The 26,167-nt window shown below is 36.4% G+C and overlaps 1 protein-coding gene across 4 annotated transcripts in view; it reads right to left on the bottom strand.

The window, feature by feature from the left end:
• Nucleotides 1-26,167, bottom strand: part of LOC129764696 (toll-like receptor 6) — a 221,672-nt gene that overhangs the window by 13,581 nt on the left and 181,924 nt on the right. The window lies entirely within an intron of this gene.

Genomic DNA, 26,167 nt, shown 5'->3' with positions numbered 1-26,167 from the left:
GTGTTGCAAACAAAATTTCTTGTGCCGAAAAGTTGAAAATGTTTGGAACACATTTTGTGCTTCAACTATGTTGAAAACACGAGTGTATGAACGGTATGAAGCGTTCAAAAACGGGTTTCAGACGGCCGAGAAGAGATAAACGATTTGCCACGTCAAAGGACGACGACTCTTTAACTAATGAAAACATCGACAAAATAAAAGGAATGGCACTCGGAAATAGGAAATATTTATTTGAGTTTGAAAGGTCTAGCTCGTAAAATAAAATAAACCGTTCGTCATATTTTGATTGATGATTTGGGCGTGATAAAATAAATATAAAATTTGGCACAACAAGTGCCAAAAGTGCTTAATTTTCTTCAAAAATTTCATCGCAATCATTTGGCGATCATGCTTGAACGATCAGATTCTGATTAAAATGTGTGAACTCACCATACGGAGATATGATTATTTTTTAAATTAATTAAATTTCAATACCGTGTGAAATCGTAACTATTTAATAGAAGTAACAAAAAAAATGAATCTACATTCGCTTCTAATAACGGTAGAACTTTGAAAAACCTTTTATCCTAGGACTAACTGGAAAAAAACACTCACTGAAAAAGCGTTTTTTTTAACCTAACATTTCCAAAAATAACTAAATGTCGAAATCAAAATTTATATAAGTGTGGAAATTTGAATACCAAATCGAAGAGATATCACGATCGAAAAGTTGATGGGGAAAATGCGGATTCTTAATAAAATTAAGAATACGCATTTGAGATATTTCATATATGTACTTCAGGATATTGATACAAATTGTATAAGATATGAAAATTTCTCCATAAAATGTCTTTAACAAATATTTGTTATTCATGATATGTTTTTCCTGAACAAGATTCGCCAGATATAGTGGTTCTCAGATTTTCGTTAAAAGTGGTAATTCTGTTCTTTATCTCAAAACATTAGACAAATAATAGAGTATTTTTTTGGCCCATTTCCATTTTAGGGTGGTCCGAAAAATCCGTTTTTTTCACTTTTACCAAAAAATTCCTTTTTTCAAATTGAAGCCAATAGCCTTTTATTAAAAAATATTGAACTTGCAGAAAAAATTATTTTAAAGTGTATTTCAATAGGAGCTCTACAAAAGTAGACCGATAGGCAAACGACGCCATATTTTTTCCCACTCTCTTGACATTTCTCTCCAGTAAGGTTTGCCATTTCATAATGGAAAGATATACGATCCAACAAAGAGTCGAGATTATCAAAATTTACTACCGATATTCGGAGTCAATGGCCTCAACTTTAGGAGCTCATCATGATCATCATAATCGTCATGCCAGATCAAAAATTGAGCGTCTAGTGGAAAATTTCGAACCCACAGGCACAGTACAAAATGTTCCCGTGCCAGTGAGGCAAAGAAGTGCCCGTAGTGTCGAGAATATTGCCTCCACTAGCGTATCAATTGAGGAAGACCCAAATCAGTCTCTCAAACGTCGTTCTCAATCGTTGGGCATCTCTGTGACGGCGTTGTGACGAATTTTGCGAAAAGATCTTGATCTACATTCTAACAAGATCAGATCAACGCAATAACTAAAGCCGCTTGACCACCAGAAGGGTCGTATGTTCGTGAATTGGGCTGAGCAACAACTTGAAAATGATCCGGATTTTCATCGAAAAATCATCTTCAGCGTTGAGACTCATTTCTGGATGAATGGCTTCGTCAATAAGCAAAATATGCGCTATCGGTCAGGCAGCAATCCACACTCTATGAGTCACCATTGCATCCCGAAAAAATTACGGTTTGGTGCGGTTTATGGTCCGGCGGTATCATTGGGCCGTATTTCTTCCGTGGTGATCAAGACCGGCACGTTATTGTGAATGGGAATCGCTACCACTCAATGATAACCGAATATTTTTGGCCCGAATTGGATGATTTGGAATTTCATTGATATCGAAAACCGTTTTTGTTTGATTTGAAAAAAAAAGTATTGTAGCACTCTTATTGAAAAACTCGATACTTGTTTTTGGTATTATTTTCAAGATCGATGTGGGAAATTCATATAATTGCATACTACTGTACGGTGGATGAGATAGAAAACTAAATAAATATTTGAGCAAGTATCAACAAATATCATATAAAATGCTGTTCATTGTTGCCTCGATGGAATTACGGATTTAGGAGAGCACTTCGTTTAGAATCTATCAGAAATTAATTGAAAGAGCCGGACGCTTGCTTGATTTTATCAATTTTCTCTCGCTTTCATGCGAATATTTCACTTCTGAATGTTTCTTGAAATAAACTTCCAGAAGAAGACGTATCAATTGAGATATTTCAAAAAACAAGTCATTATTCTCCTCGATGTTACCATTAGATGTTATTATTCGAAACCAATTTCTAGAAGATTGAATCAAATCAAATATATCCATGGATTTTGGATCTGCTCACCAGTACGGTTTACTATTCATTTTATCATTCCAATATTCAAATATTCTTTTCCACATTTAAATAGGGTTTTTTATACCAATATCTATATGTAGTCCTAGATTTGATCATGTTTCCATATTCTAATCAAAGAAAAATGTTAAAGCTTAAATTCTTTGCACTATTCTGCTATATCAAAAAATTAAGTTCTAGTTTTAATTAAGTTTAAGTTCTAAATAAGTTTGATCCATTGGAGATATCGAATGATATCGTTTAATAAAAGAAGATAATTGTATGGAAAAAGAAGGAGTTCGTTTAGTTACTGTCAACATCAAAATAGCTGAATAAAGGGTGTGTCACATCAAATTGCATCACGGAAAAAACGCTGTAGAAATTTAATTTTTAGGAATTATATCTTCAGCTTTCGCTTATAATCAGATAAGAGTGTATAGATCACGTTGGCCATGCTTCACTGTCAATTTTTCGTAAATTTGGAAAAAGAGCGTCGTGAATTAATCCTGCGCACTCATCCGAGATCCGAGAAGTTCGGTCCGGGATGTCGCCAATAAGCTGAATTTGTCAAGTTCATTCGTCCAGCGGACCAAGCAGCGGGAGGGCCTGCGTACATACAAGGTTCAGAAGGCTCCTAACCGCGGCGAAAGGCAAAACATGGTGGGGAAGACGCGAGCCCGGAAGCTGTACACCGAAATGCTGACGAAGCCGCATTGCCTGGTAATGGACGACGAAACCTACGTCAAAGCGGACTTTCGTCAGCTGCCGGGCCTGTTGTTCTTCTCCGCAGAGGACAAATTCAGCGTTCCGGAGGAGATTCGCAAGCAGAAACTATCCAAGTTTGCCAAAAAGTACATGGTGTGGCAAGCGATCTGCTCTTGCGGAAAGCGGAGCGCCCCCTTCGTGATGACCGGCACGGTAAACGGGCAGGTTTACCTTAAGGAGTGCCTACAGAAGCGCTTACTACCACTATTGAAGCAGCACGAGGGCCCGACCATCTTCTGGCCGGATCTCGCTTCGTGCCACTATTCAAAGGACGTGTTGGAGTGGTACGAAGCCAACGGGGTCACCTTCGTGCCAAAGGAAATGAACCCGCCCAACGCACCGGAGCTTCGCCCAATTGAGAAATATTGGGCGATTATGAAGCAGGCCCTCCGGAAGAACCCAAAAGTTGTAAAATCGGAGGCGGACTTCAAGAGAAAATGGATTTCTGTTAAAAAAAAACTACAACCTGACGTTGTACAGAACCTTATGGACGGGGTGAAGAGGAAGGTGCGAGCATACGGGCTTGGGCTCGAAGTATGAATAAAAAGAAAATGCCAAAAGTTGTTTAATAGTTTTTATTTTACTGTCTAAAATTTTCAAAAGGATCGGTCTACTGGGCGAATTTCTACAGCGTTTTTTCCGTGATGCAATTTGATGTAGGGAAAATATATTAAATCATTGAATAAGCTCGCGTTATTTAATCCAACGATTCTTTTAGTATATTGTTTCTGTTCATAAAGATATAATTCAGAGAATTCCTTTATAATTATAATTTTAGAATTACTGCTGTACACATTTATATTTGGTTTTGAAATAAGTCAGATTTAATTCAAAACATTTTGTTCTATTTATCATGATTTATTTATTATAGATTGATATTATCAATATAATAGATATAATCAATTTTAATTAGTTATATATCGAGCAGAATTAGTCTCACGTTTAACGTTTTAACGTTTTAACGTTTTGATTAATGTTTCATGTAACTGTTGTGTGTCGTTCTTGCCCTTTTGAGCCTGTTTTAATTAAATTCCCATGATGTGTTATTAAGTTTAAAACATCGGTAAGGGTCGAAGAAGCGGCTGACTAATTTGGCTTTGAATTGATAAAAGCTAAACTCGATATCATATGATTATAGAATTGTGTCGTCTAGCAAATTATGGGTATTATTCTGTACTTATTTCCCCGGTAGTGTCAATGCCAATATTTTTTAGTAGTTTATGTTATCATCGTAAACGCTTGAGTGTCCGGATTTCGATGCATTACCATAGCTTTTAACAAAATTCCTCGCTGATTGAATCACTGTCAAATTTCATTCCGAAATTTTATCTTTTTTTTTCGTATTTGAGGGAAAGATTTCAAATAGTTCCCCATACGTTTGGCTTTGATCAGGATAGCAGACTGGTCATTGTAAAATCTTACATTAGCATTTATTTAATTACATGTAGGTCTCATTGCTTCTACGCACCGTGGATCGAATTTTTACGACGTCATATCATTGGCACAAGAGCCTCCCCAAGTAATGAAAAACCTACCCAGGAACGTTTTCTCATGAACAGTCATTTTTTTGTGATGTTTCATTTTATGTCACTGCACTAGTATATGCCTTTGTGTGACGCTTTGGTTTGCGTTGTACGAACGCTGTCTAGAGGTGCGATTACACTATGCCAAACAACTTGTTATTTGCAAGTATTGTCGTTGTTTTTTCTTTATGCGTTTTTCTAGAATAAATTGAATTATTTTTTTTTTCTTTCTTTATTGAAGAGATTTTCAGATTTTCACGCCATCCTCAAAAGCTTCGAGATAAAAATTTGAAAAAAATACTGAATGTGCATCTCACTACGGTGTATCAAGAAAAATTATAAAAAAAATCATCAAAAATTGAAGTACTAAAAAAATATTGAAATTTTGAAAGTTTATTTTGGGATTTAGAGATTCAGTACTACTACTTTTTATATTTCCAAAGGGCCTGGCAGGAGTAAAAAGTGCCCCCAAACCAAATCATCAGCTGTATGGAAAATATTGTATAGGGTACTAAATAAAACATTTTGGCAGTAGTACCGTATATTTGAGACCTTATATGGAACACCATAGGATCTATGATGAAAAATGCACCTTTTCCGAATGATCGTTCCACAAGGACTTTATTTTTTCTCACAGAGCTCTATCGTACTGCTGATTCCTATGAATTAAAAACGCCCAAAACTTTTTTCCCGCGCAATCCTCTTAAAAATTCAAGAAAAAATAACGCTACACGTGGAAAAAACAGCACATACGTACGTATTTAAATAAAAATTAGAGCAAAAGTGGGTCTCTCAGTGTTTTTTTTTTAAATTTCGAAATGCCTGAAAATGCACATTTTTTTCTGTACCGCGAGAAACACGCGAGAACAATTCTGTAAAAAATCATATATACCTAAAACACAAACTAGAGTAGTACTGAATCTCAAAATTTTATTTATTTATTTAAAATTAAGATTAAAGTTAATTTATTTTTTTTATATGTATTTGATTTTTGATAAAAAAAAATTGTTTGAAAATATTGATCGATACACCTTAGTAAGATGTACTTTCAGTGTTTTTTTTTACATATTTTTGTCTCAATATTGAGAATGGCGAGAAAGAAAAAAACGAAAAGGTGCATTTTTCACCATAGATCCTATGTTGCACCATATGGACTCAAATATATACAGGTACTACAGGTCGGACTCGATTATCCGGGATTCGATTATCCGGAGTATTTTATTTTTGATTTTCGCAAATTTTGATTAATTTGTATAATAATTATATATTGAATAGCTAAAATGGGTATCAAAAGAAAGGGCTTGACAAGTAGAATGCAGTTATTTATGAAAAATGCAAATCCAAGATGGCAGCCACTACAAAATGGCGGATTACATATTTTCTCAGAACCCCATCAATATGAGTATCAAATGAAAGGGCTTGACTAGTAGAACACAGTTATTTATGGAAAATGCCCAAAAATGTATCAAAATAAAGTTCTCGACTAGTAGAACATAGCAGTAATGAAAAATCCAACTTCAAGATGGCCGCAGTCCCCAAACAACTAATTACTTTTTGAATGGTTTCATTCAGCTTGACCTGTTTCTATGCATGTTTGAACGTTTGTTGGGTTGTCCCACATTAATAGAAAATTGACTCCGTTCCTGTTGAATGATTGATCTGAAATTTGGAACATACATTTAATTCTTCTGTCATTATAAAACTGCGTATTCCATGATCTTGAAAAATTCAATTTGGCCGCCGCTAAAAAATGGCTGAATGGCTTAATTTGGAGAATACACTACACTCTGAACAACATAAATTCGAAAAGGTCGCCGCCACAAAATGGTCAACTATGTATTTTTTGCATTCCCCTCAATATTGGTATCAAATTAAATGATTTGACTAATAGAATACAGTACAGGTCGAACTCGATTATATACAGACTCTATTATATATGATTCGATTATATACAATTTTGGACTCGATTATATTCAGTTTGGAAAAAAATATTTTTTATATATTTCGAATATGACTTATTTCATGAAGAAATGTAACCTTTCAACGTTAAGGTGAATTTAAGTGGCTATTACATGTACAGTGGGGTAAATTTTCTCATCTTTCAAATGAAAACATCAGAATCGTCTTTCGTAGCGTACTTTTTAATGTAGAGCCAATTTAATGCAACAGAGTCCGAAACAAAAAAAAAGTTCTATAACTCTGTCATTATTGAAATTCGAACATATGCGTAGGAAGATTTTTTTCATCAAATATGATCGTCTATCACCTCCTGAGATAATCTGGATAAATTTATTTTTGTCATGTCAGAAAGGTGTTTTCTGACTTTAAGGAGATGAATCGAAAATCAAATTCCTCTTTTATTTTCAAAACATGAAAAATACATGCAAAAAAACACATAAAGAAAAAAATTGTTTTGACTCGATTATCCGGAGTGAATAAAAAAATCAATACTCCGGATGATCCGGACCTGTACTGTCAAAATTTTATATTTAGTACCCTATACTATATTTTCCATACAGCTGGTGATTTGGTTTGGAGGCCCTTTAGAGGGATTCGAAAACCATATCCAATATGATAAACAGGCGAATTGAATAAAATAATTATATGATCCTACGTCAATAATAGGGTCGTGTCTTGAACACAGCCCCTTAAAATTTCTAATTTTTTTTTGTAATTTTGTACCGATGAGACTCTATAGTGATCTACATTATAAGAACAATTGAATCAAACATGTGAAACTTTAAGATATCATTAATAACATCTCTATACTGCCGTTCGTTCTACGCATAGTTATCCCATGTTACTTTTTGACAATTTTCACTTTTTTTCATTGAACGATGATTTTATGTCTAATTTTCCGGAAAAACACAAAAAAGCTTATAGTTTGTTCCCAGTTTAAAAGATTTAAAAAGATTTAAAAGATATCAAGCTCAATTGTCCCATGTTGACATTCTATTCATAACTGTCCCACCATGTATTTTTTTGTAGATGCATATCAAATAAATCGGTTCAAGTACAAGAATTTTATGTCACACCGTCAGCAGGGCTAATGTACTCATTTCTGGTTTGGAAGAACGAACTAATTTTCAAACAAATAAATAAAAGTTTAACAGAGCACGTGTACACCTTGTTAGCAAATGCCTAATAACAATGAGATTTATATTCTGTAAACAATTGCAGATCACTCCATTCTTCATAAAACGATGTTTTCATGCATAATCTTTCGGAAAAAACACAAAAAACTTATTGTTTGTTCCCAGTATTTCAAAAAAAAAACAACATCAAGTTCAATTGTCCCATGTTGGTATTCTAGGCATAACGGTACCACCATGAATTTTTAAGCCGGTACCCGAGATTGATTGATTCAAATTAGGCGATCTTTTCACATTTCATTGAACAATAGTTATCTGCCTCTAAAAAACCCAGTTTATTGCTGAACCGAAATGCTTAAAGCTTCTGGTAGACAAATATGCTAGAAAACTTTGAATGCGTTTTTCTCAGTTGATGATTTTCGAACATGGGACAACTATGCGTAGAACGGCAGTATAAGTGTTGCAAAAAAAAAATCTGGGAAATAAAACAGTGGTGCTATTTTCATATGAGTTTATGCGAAGAACAACCTCCAAATAGAAGCATGACTTTCAGCTTTCCCAAGTAATTGGGTTCGATGCCTACGTGTGAAATCCATAGTTAGCTGCTGATTATACCGCAATATGGCTGATATGTAATGAAATCAAAATGTTAAACCTTACACTCGGAGCAAATCTGATCAACATTCCATTAACCTAGAGTACATACAATAATCTGCTAATATCGCAAAGCGGCTCTTACGGAGCACACACACATTAATCCTCCGACGAACAAACTCGTCATACCATCAATCTGTTTGCGTTCAAATGCTTTCTTCCTTATTCCATCAATCCAAAATTCCACACAAGTGGCAACATCCGCAAGCCCGTACCCACCCTTCGATATACAGAGGCGCGCTATGCGCAGCCCAAAACCGAAATGGTGGGCCCGAGGTGTAACCTCTGTCGCTTATCTGTCTTCCTCAGACCAAAAGCAGCACACGCCGGCAGCCCGTAGCATAACCCCGTACCAATCCGTGCCATCGCATTTTTCCCACAACCATTTCACCACCCACCACCACCTGCGGCAGGAGCAGCAGCAGCAGCAGCAGGAGCAGGAGCACAACGTGGCTTCGTCAAACAGCACTTTATACATCGTATTAACATAAATGTTTCATAATTTAATATAAGCGCCAAACGCGTCACGACACACGAGAGTGTATGTACGTGTGATCTGCTAGCTGATACGGATGCTCGGGTGCGTGTCGCTCGCAGGACGTGAATCTGCCGACCGGCGTCACCATTCAGGACAACACAGGCAGACGAACGCGAGATAAGCTAGGTAGCGAAGACTGGGAAAAGCATAACCGGAATCATTAATTTTGCGAACGCACAAATTTGGCTGGCTCGCTCCAAAACAAAGACCATGTAGTGGGCTGAAAAATGACCGTCAGATAACAACGTCAGCAGGGAGAGAAAATGCGGAAACCAATGCCCCAACGAAACAAGGCGTAATGATATCGATTTAATTAACGTTTGATGAAAACTCGTTTGCCCTTCAACGCGTTCCAATGCGGGAGTCGCTCACAGCCAACGCAACAAGCCATCGCCAAGCTGTCTGCCAACACTCCAGGTGAGAAACGGTGTGTCTGTGCGTGTGCTTACAGTTATAGTTGAAAGCTCCACCATTGTTTGCCAAACCTCTTTCGCCTCAATTCATCCCGCCTCGAGCCAGACGTGATCAACTTTGCTTACCTTGTCACGGTGTGTGGCACGAAACGAAGCTGCGATACAATGTTAACCTGCTGCCGCGAAGTTCTCTTCAAATCAAGAGGTAAAAGCATCGATGGCGGGAATCGCGTAGGAATGAAGTGGGTGGTATCATCTGAAGTACGGTTTCAAGATTGAATCTAGTTTACCATACCGTACCCAGCCGTGCTTTCCCCGTCGAAGCTCTACGGTCTCGGTTCCATCTCGAATTGGATGAATGCAGTGGCGAGAGAAAGAAACTAATTGCATTACACTTTGAGTACGCTGGAATACTTCATTATTCGAACAAAAAAGACTCCAGAACAGAACAGAATTCCCTCTCTTTCTCATTTCTAATTAACCCAATTACGCGGTGGAAAAATAATTAGAATTAAATCATTATGCAACCCACCTCCCACCAATCGACCAGCGGTTTGAATCGGTACCGATGATTGACTTTCTACTATTCGCAACGATCAGCAGCGCTAAACTGTTTCCAATTATTCGAATTTTAGCACAGTACAGTACAAGTTCGACCCGGTGGTCCCTCGCGGGCAAATTACGTTGTTCACACTTGTTCCGCGCAGAATTCGCGCCAGCGGGCACATCGTGTTACGTCAACTTCCGCACGTTTCTAACGCGCGAACTTCTGGCGCGCACTTTGATCGCGCGCACACTCTTCCGACACGAGCTGTCACCAGCTAGCATCCGCCCCCGCAAGTGGCTTCACATTGGCACAGTGACGACATATTCACTTTTTTTCTTCTTCGTATTTTTCTGTCCTTTGTTTTTGACATTTCTGTGTCCAGTGAGTCCACGATGGTTGACAGGCGGAACGGAAATAATCCGACATGCGAAGCAGATGTGACAAACCGTACCCCGATGGGGCGTGGACCAGCGAAATGAACATTTAAATCAGAATTTCATTAAAATTGTATTCACGGTACGATTGGTTGTTGGTTGGGGAACGCACACGGGTGGGAATGAGCGAGGGAGTGGTTGGGTTTGGTTTGAGTTACAATGGTACCCATCGTCCCACCAGAGCCAAACAGGTGGATTGCGTAATTGATCTTTTGCTATCGATTGGTTCAGATTAATTCTGGCGAACTACCCATATGAATATTCAATATGTGTTGGGAAGGAAAATCGGAAAATTCTACAAATTGCTCCGATTTTTTGGTCAATGAAACGTGCCTCAAATTAATATTTCATGAGTTAGTACGAATACATGATGTACGGGATACGGGTAATAGATTATTCACAGCACAATTGTTGAGCATGTATCTGAGAAATGGAAAACACAATCTGCACCATGAGCTTCAGCTTACACATTTTCAAACAGAATTCATTTACATATTGAATAAAATCAGAAATTTCCATTAAAATAGAACCATCCGAAAGGATGATATCTATCGATATCCATTTGATAAATTTAATTGAACCAAGCCACTATTTTTCAGCGAAAAACAACTAGATAAAATAAGGTCAATGTGCATAATGAATTATATCTCAAATTCAATTTAGCGTAAACAATCATTCCATGCCAAACCGATATAGTGGTTTTCAGATTTTCGTCTAAAGTATTGATTCTGTTCATTATCACAAAACATTAGACTCGTATTTTTTTTATTTTTTTATTAAACTTCATAACTTTTGAACCACTGAACCGATTGAGATGATCAACATATCGAATTGAAGCCAATGCCCAATGGTCCTGGAGGTGCATTAAAGTGGAAATTAGCAGTTAGAGCTCGACAGTTATTTCCTAGACAAAAACTATTTGCGTCAAATTTGTTGAGTACGATAGAGCGCTCATTTTTATGTTATCAGAAATAGGGTGACCAAAATTCTCGATGAAATAAAAAAATTAACTTTCTTGTCATTATAGATAGAGATAAACATAGTTCGACAATTTTTTTTTTATTCCTGTATCATAGTGACTTTCAACACATTTGGCTGGTTCGTCACTTTTTACCTTCCATTTCGGAAGAATGTCGGGAGTGAGAATTGAACTCGTGACCCTTAGCGTGAGTAGTTCGAAAATGTTATAGTCCCAGTTATTTGAGACATCTTCGTACAACAAAGTTGTTTTTTTCTATCTTTTAATATAATCGATTTTGCGCTTTTTTCCTAAGTTGCGTTAGGGTGACCATGAAAAAAGTGTTTTTTTTTGCTCTAACTTTTATATTTCAAATTCTACATCAAAACTGTCTTCATACGACTTTTAGAGCTTATCATAACCAACATTTTGCGATGCAAAATTTGTCAATATCTTAATCCTGCTCTAAGTTATCGATGAGTTTTCACCCAAAAACTCATGATTTCAATTTTAATTTACTCAAATCCAAAAAATAACATATCTTCGCAAAACATTGTTTATGTTTGTCCCAGAAAGAATGGCAAGCAATTGAAGAGAGCGTATTTTTTGGAAATAAATATCAATAACTTTGAGTGACGTTGAGATACTGAAAAGTTCTGCATCGCAAACCGTTTGTATTAGTAAGCTCTAGAAGTCTTTCGAAGACAGTTTGTATGTAGAATTTTAAATATAAAAGTTAGAGTATAAAAACCGTTTTTTCCATGGTGACCCTAACGCAACTTAGAAAAAAGGCGCTATATCGGTTATTTCAAGAGATAAAAAAATTGTTCTACAAAGATGTCTCAAATAACTGGGACCACAACATTGTCAAACTATGTTTAGCTCTATCTATAAATATAAGAAAATTATATTCTTTTTTATCGAAAATTTTGGTCATCCTATTTTTGATAACATGAAAATGAGCGCTCTATCATATGTAATAACTTTGTCGAAAACAGTTTTTTTTTTTCTAGAGAATAACCGTCGAGCTCTAAATACTAATTTCCACTTAAATGCATCTCCTGGACCATTGTGCAATGAGCACAATGAGCCTTTTATTAAAAAATAATTAAAATTCGTAATCTTTGATTGTAGTCGTTTTTTATTGTTTTCATGGCTTTTGACTAGAGGGCGCTATATTTTTTTTGTATTTTTTCTCGAAAGCTGAGGATTTTTTACATGACATATCTCGATATCAAAGATGCTATTTTTCTCGGTTTTTAATTTTTCAAAGTTAGCCGATGGTTCGGAAAAACAATTTTCCCCCTTTTTTCCACAACAAATGGCCGGGTACGGGAGTGAAAAGTGCCCCCAAACCAAATCACCAGCTGTATAGCAAATATTGTATAGGATATTAAATAAAAAATTTTGGCGGTTTTTTTGAACCCATATGTGGTTCAACATGGGATCTATAGTAAAAAACGTACTTTTTCGTTTATTTCACGCCATCCTCAAATCCTTCAAGATAAAAATTTGAAAAAAAATACTGAATGTACATCAAGAAAAGTATTAAAAAAAAAAATCATAAAAAATTTATAAATTTATGTATTGAAATTTTGAAAAATATTTTTTTGGGATTCCCACGGCTTTTTTAGATACAGTGGACTCTCTATAGCGCCATCGCAAGGGACCGTCATTATAGAGAATTGTCGCTATAAAAGTGTGTCGTTATGGAGAGTTTTACAGGCTCAGTTACATAGGTTTAAAGGAGCCGAACTCCTTAATGTATTGTTACTAGTATATATACATTTTTCCTTAATTCTAATGTTAATAATATAAACATTATGTTTAATGAATATAAAATTCAGCTAATTCGTCCGATACAAAATTTTCTCTAGATAAAAAAAATACAGTGGAATCCGTTTATAATGACATCGAAGGGAATCGATAAACGCGTCATAATAAGCGGACGTCATACAAAGCGTTTTGTTTCTTACAAAGAATTTTAAAATGAAAACTAAACTTCGTTTGTAATAACGTCATAATGAGCGGTTTGTCAATATAAACGGAGTCATACTAAACGGATTCTATTGTAGTAAATTGTTAAATGATTTTTTTGTTAATAAACCAGATATTTTGGAAAGCATCTGCTTGCTGGGTGGGTTTTTAGTTTCATAGTTGAATGTTCCATCAGGCCCAGACTTAATAAATGATTGATTTTATTTATCTCATCGCCAGACAAAATATACCAATTGAATATCATAGAAGCCAATATTCGTACCCTTTTCACGGCTGTAGTCCATATTTTTAATGATAAATGAATTCGCATTGTGCGGCACATTGAATTCATTAGACAATGTTGTCTACCTACCTACCTTTTCGAACCTTTGAGTTATGTCCAATTTCTTTTAAGCGTTGAAAATTTGCGTGTATTTCAACCCATTTTGGGCAGTGAATGTTTTCGAAGTGAAACAAACGATACTTTAAGTTATTGCCTGAATTTGATATCAAAAGCTTTATCCATGTAACAATTGCGCAAGCAATATATTCATTTTGAAATTTATTGCAAATTTAATGCAATTTCATTCTAGGGCGTGATTCTTGTTCAACAATTCTTCGATTAATTGGTTTCAATAAGCTTTCCCTATCTTTTATGGTTTAAATTTATGTTTTTGTATGTATCTGAAAATTTAAATGAGTTGGGCGTGAACAGATGTTCAAAGTTGATTAAATTATATAATACACAACATAGACTATTGACGTTCGTGGGCACTTACATTGACGCACACACACTATAAGTGGAGTGAAATTGAAAATTGTCGCAATATAGAAAGATTTGTGTGAGCAGAAATGTGTCGCTACAGGGAATGGTCGTTATAGAGAAATGTCACAATAAAGAAAAGAATTTCTATGCGATTTTGAATAGACCTTTGGAGATGTCGTTATAGAGAGATTCGTCGCTATAAAGAGTCGTTATAGAGAGTTTTGACTGTATGTGTGATTTTTTCAGATTTTTTTTTCAGTATTGCTCGGCACATGTGTTGTTTTTTCCACAGTAGCGAAATTTTTTCTTGAATTTTTAAGAGGATTGTACGAAAAAAAAATTTGGACTTTGAGCATTTTTGATTTATTTTGAATTCAGACACCCAGTACTGCTTTAATATTTATTCAAATTTTGTTTTTCATGTGTCTAAATTTTGTCGATATATTTAGAGCATTGTACTGTACAAACATTTTTTTTTCTCGTATCTTAAAATATATGAGATATATGATCCGGCAAACTTCGTCCTGCTCAAAATTTATTTTTCGTTATCACATCCACGTTTTCAGCGATCCATTTTTATTTATATAGATAGAAGACGATTTAGGAGTACGTTTTATCACATTAAAATCCATTTCCACTTTCGAACGAAGATCAACTTCATTACCGCAAACATGAAATGGACCAACAACGCTTTTTTTTTATTAATTCGTTTATTTTTACAGGCTCAGTTACTTAAGTTTAAAGGAGCCGAATTCTTAAATATAATTTTAAAACTATATATATAAACAATTTTCTTAGATCTATGGTTAGTAAGGTGGAAAACCGATTACTCGCGGTGTACTCGAGTTTAGGAGGGTGACATATTTTTAGGAGAAGGATGGGATATAAGGAAATCGTAACAACGTTGATGAACACTCATTTCTTAAATCTATTCGTATATCTATAGTGTATTTACATTTCAACTTATTCTACTATTTATAGCAAGGGGACCAATTACCCGCAAAAGAAGGAAAGGAGGGTATAAGGATGAAGGGACAATCACACACGAAGATCTATAGCTTTAAGGAAAACATATATATGGGACATGTAATCAAGGTCTAACCGAGCCAACACATCTCTCACCGGCACATTGGGCTGCCTTCCTCTAGCCCGAAGGGAGTTTTCTAAATTCGATCTGGCAACAAGATACACCTCACACGCCCAAACAACGTGTTCGATGTCGTGGTAACCTCGGCCACAAATGCAGATATTGCTACCGGCCAGATTGAAACGAAAGAGTAACGCGTCTAACGAACAGTGATTGGACATGAGTCGGGAGAAGGTGCGAATAAAGTCCCGACTCAAGTCTAGACTTTTGAACCACGGTTTGAGGCTAACCTTAGGGATAATCGAGTGAAACCACCGGCCCAATTCATCTTCATTCCACTTGCGTTGCCAGTTAGCGATGGTATTTTTGCGGACTAAAGAATAAAATTCATTGAAGGCGATTTGACGCTGATAAATATCGCCTTCAATTGCACCTACCTTTGCTAATGAGTCAGCCCTTCTCATTACCCGGAATTGAGCAATGTGAAGGGACCCAGACAAAGGTAATGACATAACAGCGTCTGGATAAAACACTCAAAATTTATCGTATTCTCTCAAGGAAGTACGGCGAGTGCTTTTCCGGCCTCACTGAACGGATAGCTTCGACAGAGCTAAGACTATCCGTTACAATGTAATAGTGTTCAACAGGTCGTGAGGCGACGCTGTCCAGCGCCCAATGAATTGCTGCCAATTCAGCAATATACACTGAGCAAGGATTCTGAAGACTGTGTGAGGTGCTAAAAAATTCGTTGAACACTCCAAATCCTGTGGACTCGTTTATAGTGGACCCATCAGTAAAGTACATATTATCACAATTGATACCCCCATACTTTTCATCGAAGATCATTGGAGCGATCCTCGATCGTTGGTAATCTGAATATCCATGGATATCTTGCTTCATGGACAGATCAAAATGCACAGAGGAATTGATGTAGTCAGGGAAACAAACACGGTTGGGAATATACGAAGAAGGATCAACCTGCATGGAGATGAATTCATGATATGAACTCATGAATCCGGAGTGAAAATTTAGCTCGATCAGCTGCTCAAAATTTCCGATCACCAATGGGTTACTAACAACGCTTGTCAATATGTAATTGTAGAACACATGCAAATAAATTTTTTTCGAATTTTCTTATTTTCCTTCAGAGTTTTCCGAAAGTTTTCTATTGTCTGTTTGTTTGGAATATGTTTGGTTGAAATATGAGCATAATTTTCATGAGACCACCTCTCCTTTCCAGAGGAGGGAAGTGTGTCATACCCTCATAGAAACATTTCTCGTACCCAAAAACCCTCACATCCCAAATTCGGTTCCATTTGCGGGTAGATGTGTCGAACCACCGTAGAAACGTTTCGTGCTCCCTAAAACCTCCACATACCATATATGACTCAATTTGCTTGATTAGTTCTCGAGTTATGCAGAATTTTGTGTTTCATTTATATGGCAGCACAGCGCTTTAATGACCATAAATGTATAATTGATGTCAATGTGTATCTAAAAAGATCAGAACTTTTCAACTTAAACAAGGTTTATTTTACAAATTATTCAGATGACATAAGCAACTTATGCAAACAATTATTCTGCTCTTTCAAAACAACTGCTTCAACATAAATCAAACCAGTTACTCAAACAATGAATTCAGTGTATCCGAAATGATCGAAAGTTTCCACTTTAGATGAACAAAGATTTTGTCGCTTGAGACACTTATACGATTATTCAAATAACATGAGACATTTATGCAAATAGTAGTTCTGATATTTATGAACAATCTTCTCCATCACACCAAAGTGTTACGATGGCTAAATTCTGCTGTTATGATTTTTTGTCCCACATTCATATGCATTCAACGCACTGTGCGTTAATTTGTGTGGGTGACCACTTTGTTTGAAAGTTAGAACCGTTATCTATTACTCGTAGGAGCATAAACTGATACTTGGTCACGTAAAATAGAAGATTAGCATGGTTTCTTGCTGTGGTGGCTAAGACCAGGCAAACGACCACAAAGAGTTAAGTCTTCGTTCAATATTCCTATATGACTACACTAAACTTATGCGACTAGAGTCCAATCTTTCCCGTAATTGTGATATGTTTTCAAAGAAGGTTAGCTTATTGGCTTCAATTTAATATGTCGATCATCTAAATCAGTTGTTCATATGTATTCAATTTGTTCAATAAATAATTTTTGGATGAAATGGGAAGAATAATTTTTCGGACCACCGTTCAACAACCCTCAAAAACGAAAGAAATACCGTATCTGATATCGAGATATGTTATGTAAAAAATCTTCAGCTTTCAAGGAAAAATGTAAAAAAATAGCGCCCTCTATTCAAACGCCATGAAAACAATAAAAAACTTCGATATAACGTACATTTCACTTTCAAAATTGTACGTTGTATCGAATTGTACGTTATATCGAAGCATAATAAAGTACTCACAAACGTAGTCTATAATACATTATTGTGTTGCTGTTTTAGTAAAGATAATGAATAACTTCAATCAGGAGACAAAGCCAACCTTTCTCATGATGTTTCGCTCCGTACTGTTGATTAAAGCTTGGTTCATTTAGAATCCGGAATCACAAAACTAGCTGTATTTCGGGATTGATTGAAGGTACAAAACTTGTTTTAGCATCACAATACAGATAATTCATTGTTCTATCAGAAAAAAAAAATATTGAAAAATTTTTCCTTTACACTTTGGAAATGTGTACGTTATATTGAGGAAAAATGTACGTTATAACGAGGGTACGTTATATCGAAGTTTCCCTGTACAATCAATAATTACGAAAACATCGGGTTTTTCAATAACAGCGCAACAATTTTTTTTTAATGAAACAAAAACGGTTTTGTATATCAATGAAATTCTTTATTCATGAGAAAGTACATTTGATGCCATTATGGAACTTGATTTCTTTTGCATGACCACCACGGGCACGCTTGCAGAAGACGATGAACCCAATTTTCGACGATATTGCTCCAATTTCACGTTCGATATTCGTACGAAGTTCATCAATCGTCGCTGGCTTGTTGGTATAGACCATAGACTTGAAGTAGCACCACAGGAAATAGTCTAACGGCGTCAAATCGCACGACCGAGGCGGCCAATTGACTGGGCCATTTCGTGAGATAACACGCTCACCAAAATTGGTTTTCAATAAATCGATTGTTAAATTCGCTGCGTGACTTGTGACGCCATCCTGTTGAAACCACATATTATCCAAGTCCAAATCATCCAATTCGGGCCAAAAATATTCGGTTATCAATGAGTGGTAGCGATTCCTATTCACAATAACGAGCCGGTCTTGATCATCGCGGAGGAAGTTGGCCTATGACGCCGCCGGACCATAAACCGCACCAAACCGTATTTTTTTCGGGATGCAATGGTCAGTACGTATGGATTGCTGCCTGACCGATAGCGCCTATTTTGTTTATAGACGAAGCTATCCAGAAATGAGCCTCATCGCTGAAGATGATTTTTCGATGAAAATGCGGATCATTTTCAAGTTGTTGTTCAGCCCAATTCACGAACATACGACTCTTCTGGTGGTCACGCGGCTTCAGTTATTGCGTCAATTTGATCGTGTAGGGATGTAGACCAAGATCTTTTCGAAAAATTCGCCACAACGACGTCACAGAGATGCCCAACGATTGAGAACGACGTTTGAGAGACTGATTTGGGTCTTCCTCAATTGATGCGCTATCGGCAGCATATTCTCGACACTACGGGCACTTCTTCTCACTGGTCTCACTGGCACGGGAACATTTTGTACTGTGCCTGTGGATTCAAAATTTTCCACTAGGCGCTCAATTGTTGGTCTGGCAGGGCGATTACGATGACCATAAATTAGACGTAGCGCTCTTAATGCTGAGGCCATTCAAACCGAATTTTGGTAGTAAATTTTAATATTCTCGACTCGTTGTTGGATCGTTTATATTTCCATTATGAAATGGCAATCCTTACTGAAGAGAAATGTAAAGAGAGCGGGAAAAATATGGCGTCGTTTGCCTATCGGTCTACTTTTGTAGCGTTCCTATTGAAATACCCGTTACATATATGTTTATTTTTATATGGTCACTATCTACCGCACAAACGACGGTTTACATATGTTAAGCATTCAATATGTCTCAAAATCGAGAAACCAAAAATTTGAAGCACATTGGAAAAATAATTGGAAATTTCAATTCATTTTAAATCTGAAACAACAAAACAATCGCAATCATGTTTTTTTCTTCTATCCGCTGGAGGTCACATAATTTTCCCCGCAGCAAAACAACCGAACCTTCCCACACTCAGTTCTCAATTGAAATTTACTGAAGCACTGCCAACTACGGCCCATTACCATTCATCCTTGCGCTTCGCTCCAACGAATCTATACAGCACTATCCTATTTGGCTTGAAATTTTGCCAAATATTATGAATCGATTCCAATTAACCTTCACCGACCGAACTTGGCCGGGTAAAGCGAGCAAAGCCGAGCAAGATTAATGAAATCCTATGATCCGAGAGAAAGAAAGATCAATGGAACGAACGGAAAAACAATATAACAAATCGAACTCTTGCCAGGTTGGTTTCTGTTGTGGCGTAAGCGCAAGAATTTACCTTCATTTGGACGCTCCTTCATCCTAATCCTACGAGCCGAAGAACGCTCGAAAGAAGTCTGAGGGCCAAGACAAAACACCAAATCCCAAATGATTGACACTTTACGTGATCACTTTAAGCTAGCCGAGGTGCGTGTCCCTGGTGCTCTTTTCCTGCGAAAATCATCAACACCAAATTGGTCTTCGACGCGTCGTCCGCCATTCCTAATTCCTGTTTAGGTCCTCCAGGCACAATATCGATCCGCCTCCGGTCGCTGTGGTTCAATGTGGGCCTTTTAAGCCATCCCTTCAACCCCACGAAGAAACGTCGACGAGCAAACAATAAGTACAACTGATCAGATTTAAAAATTAATAAGACGATGGCAGGGGGAGAGTCAGAGAGAGATCGGGACTCACGGATGCTGTCATATCATGCAGTCCGTCATCCCTGGCTGTATTTGTGGCTTGTTGCTTGATTGACTCGGGACAGTGAAATGTCATTCAAAAATTCCTCGACAGGCGGCTTTCCAGTCCGCTATTACCTCCATCCATCGATCTCATTCATCGAAACGAGAGGACACAAAAAACCGAAAATCGATTTCAGGGCCCCGTGTCACACACACACACACACACACACACACACACACACACACAAACTGATACAGTAATATCAATTTAATCTGGGCGAAACATCCAGACCGAAAATTCGAATTAATATGAATTTATTATTTTTATCTGTCGCACTCACTTTCAATTACAAATTTATCAATTCGATAGTGGCGGCGCAAAAAAAAACAACATCAAATACGAATTACTGGTATGTTTCCGATGCAATGATACTGATTTTATGAGTGTATTTTTGTCATCCCGGAGAGGAAAAGGGGACTCGAGGGAAGCTGAAAGTTTAACCCCCCAGAGGGCATTTATACAATTGTAAATTTGTCTTTCGGAAGCACTGCAGCCAACGGAACATACAAACAGAATGAAAAAAAAAAACGCGTGTCGTCATTTGGTTCAAGTGCTGATTTTTTCCTCCACCCCCCTCCAAAAGACCGCGGCTCCGATGTGGCCTGTCACATCCCGGAATTATGGTGCTGTTTATGATTATGATGATTGTTATTATTGTCGCAACAAATTGTGGCTCGGAATGTGAGCCGCTGCTCTGGAGATTGCCAGCCTGCCAGCCGAGGAGCCGGGGTTTCGGAAATGGCTAATGGGATATGATGCGTGAAATGGCAAATTACTGAAGCGAAACCGGAAGTGTGAGTTGTGGTGAGAGGAGCGCGCGCGCGAGAGTGTTTTAGTGCTTCGAGAGGATTTTAGCTTATTCCGGTGTAGGCAGATCGAACGTTTGAGCTTGCCCGGATCGGTCGGCTGAAGCTCGTGGGTTAATCCATTCGAAAGGGTTTGGTGGGGCGAACGGAAGTAATATTTTATTGAAACAGGTGCTGGGATTTTACGAGATTTGCTGCCGGCCGGTTTGGATGCTGGAGGTCGTTCTTGGAAGGAAAGCTCAACTTTGTGACTGCGAGGAATTGGTTTTATCGCAAAGTGTTCTACTAGGGCAAGTACGTAGTAAATATTGCGAAACTGTAATCATTAAGCGGTTAGGATTCGGTGTATTCGGCTTCTGATGGGTATATTTCCAGGAATCGAGATAATGCGATAAATTGCAAACGTTCCCGTGGTCGAATTCTGACTGGGAGGTGGTAGACTTTCATTCATCTTGAAGATTTCTTTTGCAACCGTATTGGAAGTTGTACAATTTGTTTACCTTGATTTCTCGGAAAAATACCCAGATTCTTCAAAGCTAAAAGTTTGTGACAAGGCATTCAGCCATGAGTGACATACCACATCATTTTCTCAGAGCATAAAGTTCAACCACATAAAACAACATTGCGACAGAATAGTACAAGATGTTCCAGGGAAATGTATGCCCACAGAATCCAATAAAAAGATATTGAACAATTCCACAACGGCCACGGATCCGACCTCTTTTATTTTGCTGATTTGTGCATATGGTGCGAGCTACCAAAGATAACAATTTTCATAATCAGATGACCCATTTTGATTACGGCTTATTTTTATTAGGGTTTATCTAGAATTATTGACCTTTTTTTGCAAAAAAAAAATCATAATTCAAAATACAAAATACAATTTAGGAAAAATAACATTTAAAATACACCGTTGAATATCTTACTCAAAAATTTAATTAATTATTAAAAATGTTAATCACTCAAAACATGACCCTCTGATAATGTTTAAATATTTTTATGAGAAAATCCATTGAATATAACAAAGATGAGGTATAACAGTGCTGGTTCAGACTCACCTAAATCGTGATATATATATATATATATATATATATATATATATATATATATATATATATATATATATATATATATATATATATATATATATATATATATATATATATATATATATATATATATATATATATATATATATATATATATATATATATATATATATATATATATATATATATATTTAATTGTCAATACTTTCCGAAATTGTTACGATTTAAGAAAAGTATTGAACATTATTTGAAAATAACCTATCTCCATTTTGGTAAGTCTGACGTGGCACCACTATACGTCAAACTCTGTTAAATTGAAAGAGTCTTCTAATATATTTTTCTAACATCGAAGAAAACCTGTTCTGAGTTATGAACATTTTTAATATAGATTTTTTTCCGAACAAGTTTTTGAACGGTGTATTTAAAATATTATTTTCTTAAATAGTCGATTGTTTTTCAACAAACTTTCTGCATATCTTTTTTAAGTCAGTCATCTGTGAAATGTTAAAAAGCGAAAAGCGTCGCGCAGTGACGTAGCGTCACCGGGTGCCCATCTTCCGATGTATGGACGGCTTGTTGGAAATTTCAAGGGCTATTCATATATATATTTTTGGGAATTTCAAAAGTTTTTGAGAAAAATGAATTTTAATTTTTAAAATAACTTTTTTTTTCATCGAAATTTTTTTCCAAAAAATGTTTGATATTTTTTCGTAAAAATTTAAACAATTTCCCACATTTTATCCTTTGACATGAATTTTTCAGGTATCATAGTTTTTAAGTTATTAATTTTTGTAAAAATTTAAAAAAACAATCTCTATTTTTTTAATATTTCGAGTATTCAAAGTTGCTTAAATGACCCATGCCACTGCCGACCGGTCGCTAACTGGATACCTCCTGAGTCGTGAATGTATTGGTATCGGTTCAGGTGACACAAGGGCGGATGTGTTGGGCGTTGCTTTGATTTCATGGTTCAACAAAATTTTCCGAACCGCGAAATTTATTTATTTTGGAAAAATGGATAAAACGAACAAGTCGCAAATTTTGGAGTTGTTTCCGAAACATGAACGTGGTCGCCCTTCTCGCCCCCGTACACTATGCCACTGGCGTCGGGTTAAAAAAAAGAATTCTAACGCTAACAATACATGCTAAGATTTTAGATTTTCAGGTACTTTTTGAATAATATTCAGTCTAAGTGAAACAGTTTGGGCTCAGGAAAAGTTCGATAACTCTGTCAGAGTTGAGATCAAATACGACCCTCTGTCGCACCCTAAAGTGCTCCCACTGACTAGCCTGATACCCTGTATATTATAACACACAGTAAAACCGCACACACAATGTTAATATTCCCTTAGAATTTCCAGCAAGTCGTTCATATATCGGAAGATGGGCCCTTTCACAGGAAAAAATTTTTCGAACAACAACTCTTTCATGTTTTCTTTTTTGGAAAAAAATACAACTTATCCTAATTTTGTTTAAAGTCAAGATAGCGATATAGTATATTCTACAAGAAAATCTTGTTAAAATATAAACTTTTGTCGAAGACATCAACTTCCTATCTTTTATACACCCAAACTAGCGTTGGCAGAAAACATGTCATCTTTGGCAGAAATGATGCCATTTAGTGTACTGTTAAGTCAAATGCGCAAATAATGAGCTATTTTGAAAGCTTAAAAATGGTTTGTATGTATGCGTGCAGACATCTCTTTCTGTTTTCTTTTCTCATTTCATTTGGGATTGTGCAAAAAAAGTCCATACGACGTCAATGAGGATCGATCCGGCTGGAATGCAAAGCTAATTTACACGACCACGCTATCCACATGGCTAATGGTGCTTAAAAAGTTGTTCAGCAAATACATGATAATATTACACCTGATTAAAAAATGAAGTTGGGATGTGTTTTCTAAGAGTAAAAACAGAGTGCATGAAGGAGAACAATATCTATCTCGGTCTGGGCCGTGTGTGTGGCAAACTATGCGGAAAGCTTATTTGTCCTTTGTTTCGCTCGCTCGTATTAATCTTATATTGCTGTAACATGTATATTATGCAAATACTTACCAGTATTTGTGAGTCATGACATTTTCTCTTATGTTATGTCTCATTTGATGTCATAAATCGGGATGACAAAACATGAGCTAAAAATCAATTTTGTGTGTAGTTTTTGGAATATATGTCATGTTTGTATGAAGAGTTTTGAAAAAATAATGTTTTTTCCTGTAACATTTTTGTGTGTAAATTCTCACGTTTGACATGTTCTTGATATGTTTCTAAATAGAGAAAAGTTAGCAGAGCATTTAAAATGCGATAATCTTTGCAAAAAAATGTTACGAATTGAACATTAATAGCATTTTTTAAAGAAAAACAAAAAGAAGTTGTTGTTCGAAAAACTTTTTCCATGTAAATGTGCCCATAGTCAGATGTACGGAAAACTTGTTGGAAATTTCAAGGGCTATTTATATCTATTTCTTTTAGAATTTTGAAAGCATATGTTTTCGAGAAAAAATAACTTAATTTTCAAAATATTTTTTTTTTTCAATTAAATTAAATTTTGTCTTCGTTCACATTTTAATAAGATCTAAAACATTGTCGAATATACTATATCGCTGTCTTGACTTTAAACAAAATTAGGATTAGTTGTGTATTTTTCAAAAAAAAATATATAAAAAAGTTGCTGTTAGAAAAACATTTTCCCTGTAAAAGTGCCCATCTTCCGATGTATGGACGGCTTGTTGGAAATTTTAAGGGCTATTCATATATATATTTTTGGGAATTTCAAAAGTTTTTGAGAAAAATGAATTTTAATTTTTAAAATAACTTTTTTTTTCAGCGAATTTTTTTTCCCAAAAATGTTTGATATTTTTTCGTAAAAATTTAAACAATTTCTCACATTTTATCCTTTGACATGAATTTTTCAGGTATCATAGTTTTTAAGTTATAAATTTTTGTAAAAATTAAGGAAACAATCTCTATTTTTTGAATATTTCGAGTATGCAAAGTTGCTTAAATGACCCATGCCACTGCCGACCGGTCGCTAACTGGATACCTCCTGAGTCGTGAATGTATTGGTATCGGTTCAGGGAATCGCATAGTACAGACCGCAAATTAGTAAAAATGTATACTAACGAAAAATGGTAAAAAAATCTGTCTTGCGATGGGTTCTTAGGGATTTTCGTAAATCCATCAAAAAATGACTGAGCACTGAGCGCTCACAGTTGTACAATTTTTGTGGCGCGACTGATTTTCAGTTGTTGTGCTTCCTATATGTTCACGAAAGAGGTAATCCTGCGTCAAAAGCAATTAAACATTAACGTTTTCTTAGCGTACGTTCTCTGGTACAAAAGCAGAACTCACCATTGATTGATTTTCTAATTGGCCCTTCACAATTTCCTTTTATTATAATTTTCCTATTAAAGGGCGAACACGAAATTATTGCGACACATTCAACAGGGCATAACTTTTTTACCATTGAGTAAAAATCAACCAAATTTTGCACACTTTCTCATTGAAGTGTATTGTTTACATGCTGTCAAACACGAAGTCGTATTTTCGATTCAACGAAAATGGGGGTGAACCAACGCGAGTCGAGAGAACAAATTCTTTCCAAACACCTGGAATTTCCTGATCTGTCGCACCGGCAGTTGGGAAAAATGTTGAACATTCACCATTCAACAGTCTCCAGAGTGTTGAAGCGGTTCCAGGAGCGGTTGACGTTGGACCACGGCAAAGGAGCTGGAAGAAAACCGCGATCGGAGAACAAAAAGACGGAGGGAATGGTGAAGCGGATTATTAAAGCAAATCCCAACGTCTCAAGCCGTGATTTGGCTAAAAAGATCGACATGTCGCAGAGCTACGTCCAGAATGCAAAGAAGAGAGCTGGACTACATACATACAAGGTACAGAACTTCCCAAATCGCGATGAGCGGCAACAATCGACGGTTAAAACTCGGGCACGGAAGCTCTACGAGAAGATGCTGACAAAATATGGATGCTGTGTGATGGACGACGAAACGATAATCTCTGCAAAAAGCAATTTTTTTCCGATTTTAAGCAAATTCCGGGGTTGGAGTTCTTCACCGGCAAGAGCAAGTTCAATGTGGACGACA

This window comes from Toxorhynchites rutilus, chromosome 2, assembly GCF_029784135.1.
Source record: "Toxorhynchites rutilus septentrionalis strain SRP chromosome 2, ASM2978413v1, whole genome shotgun sequence".
NCBI lineage: Eukaryota > Metazoa > Arthropoda > Insecta > Diptera > Culicidae > Toxorhynchites > Toxorhynchites rutilus.
Note: the sequence above shows the minus strand (reverse complement) of the source record. Positions and strands in the feature narration are given on the sequence as shown.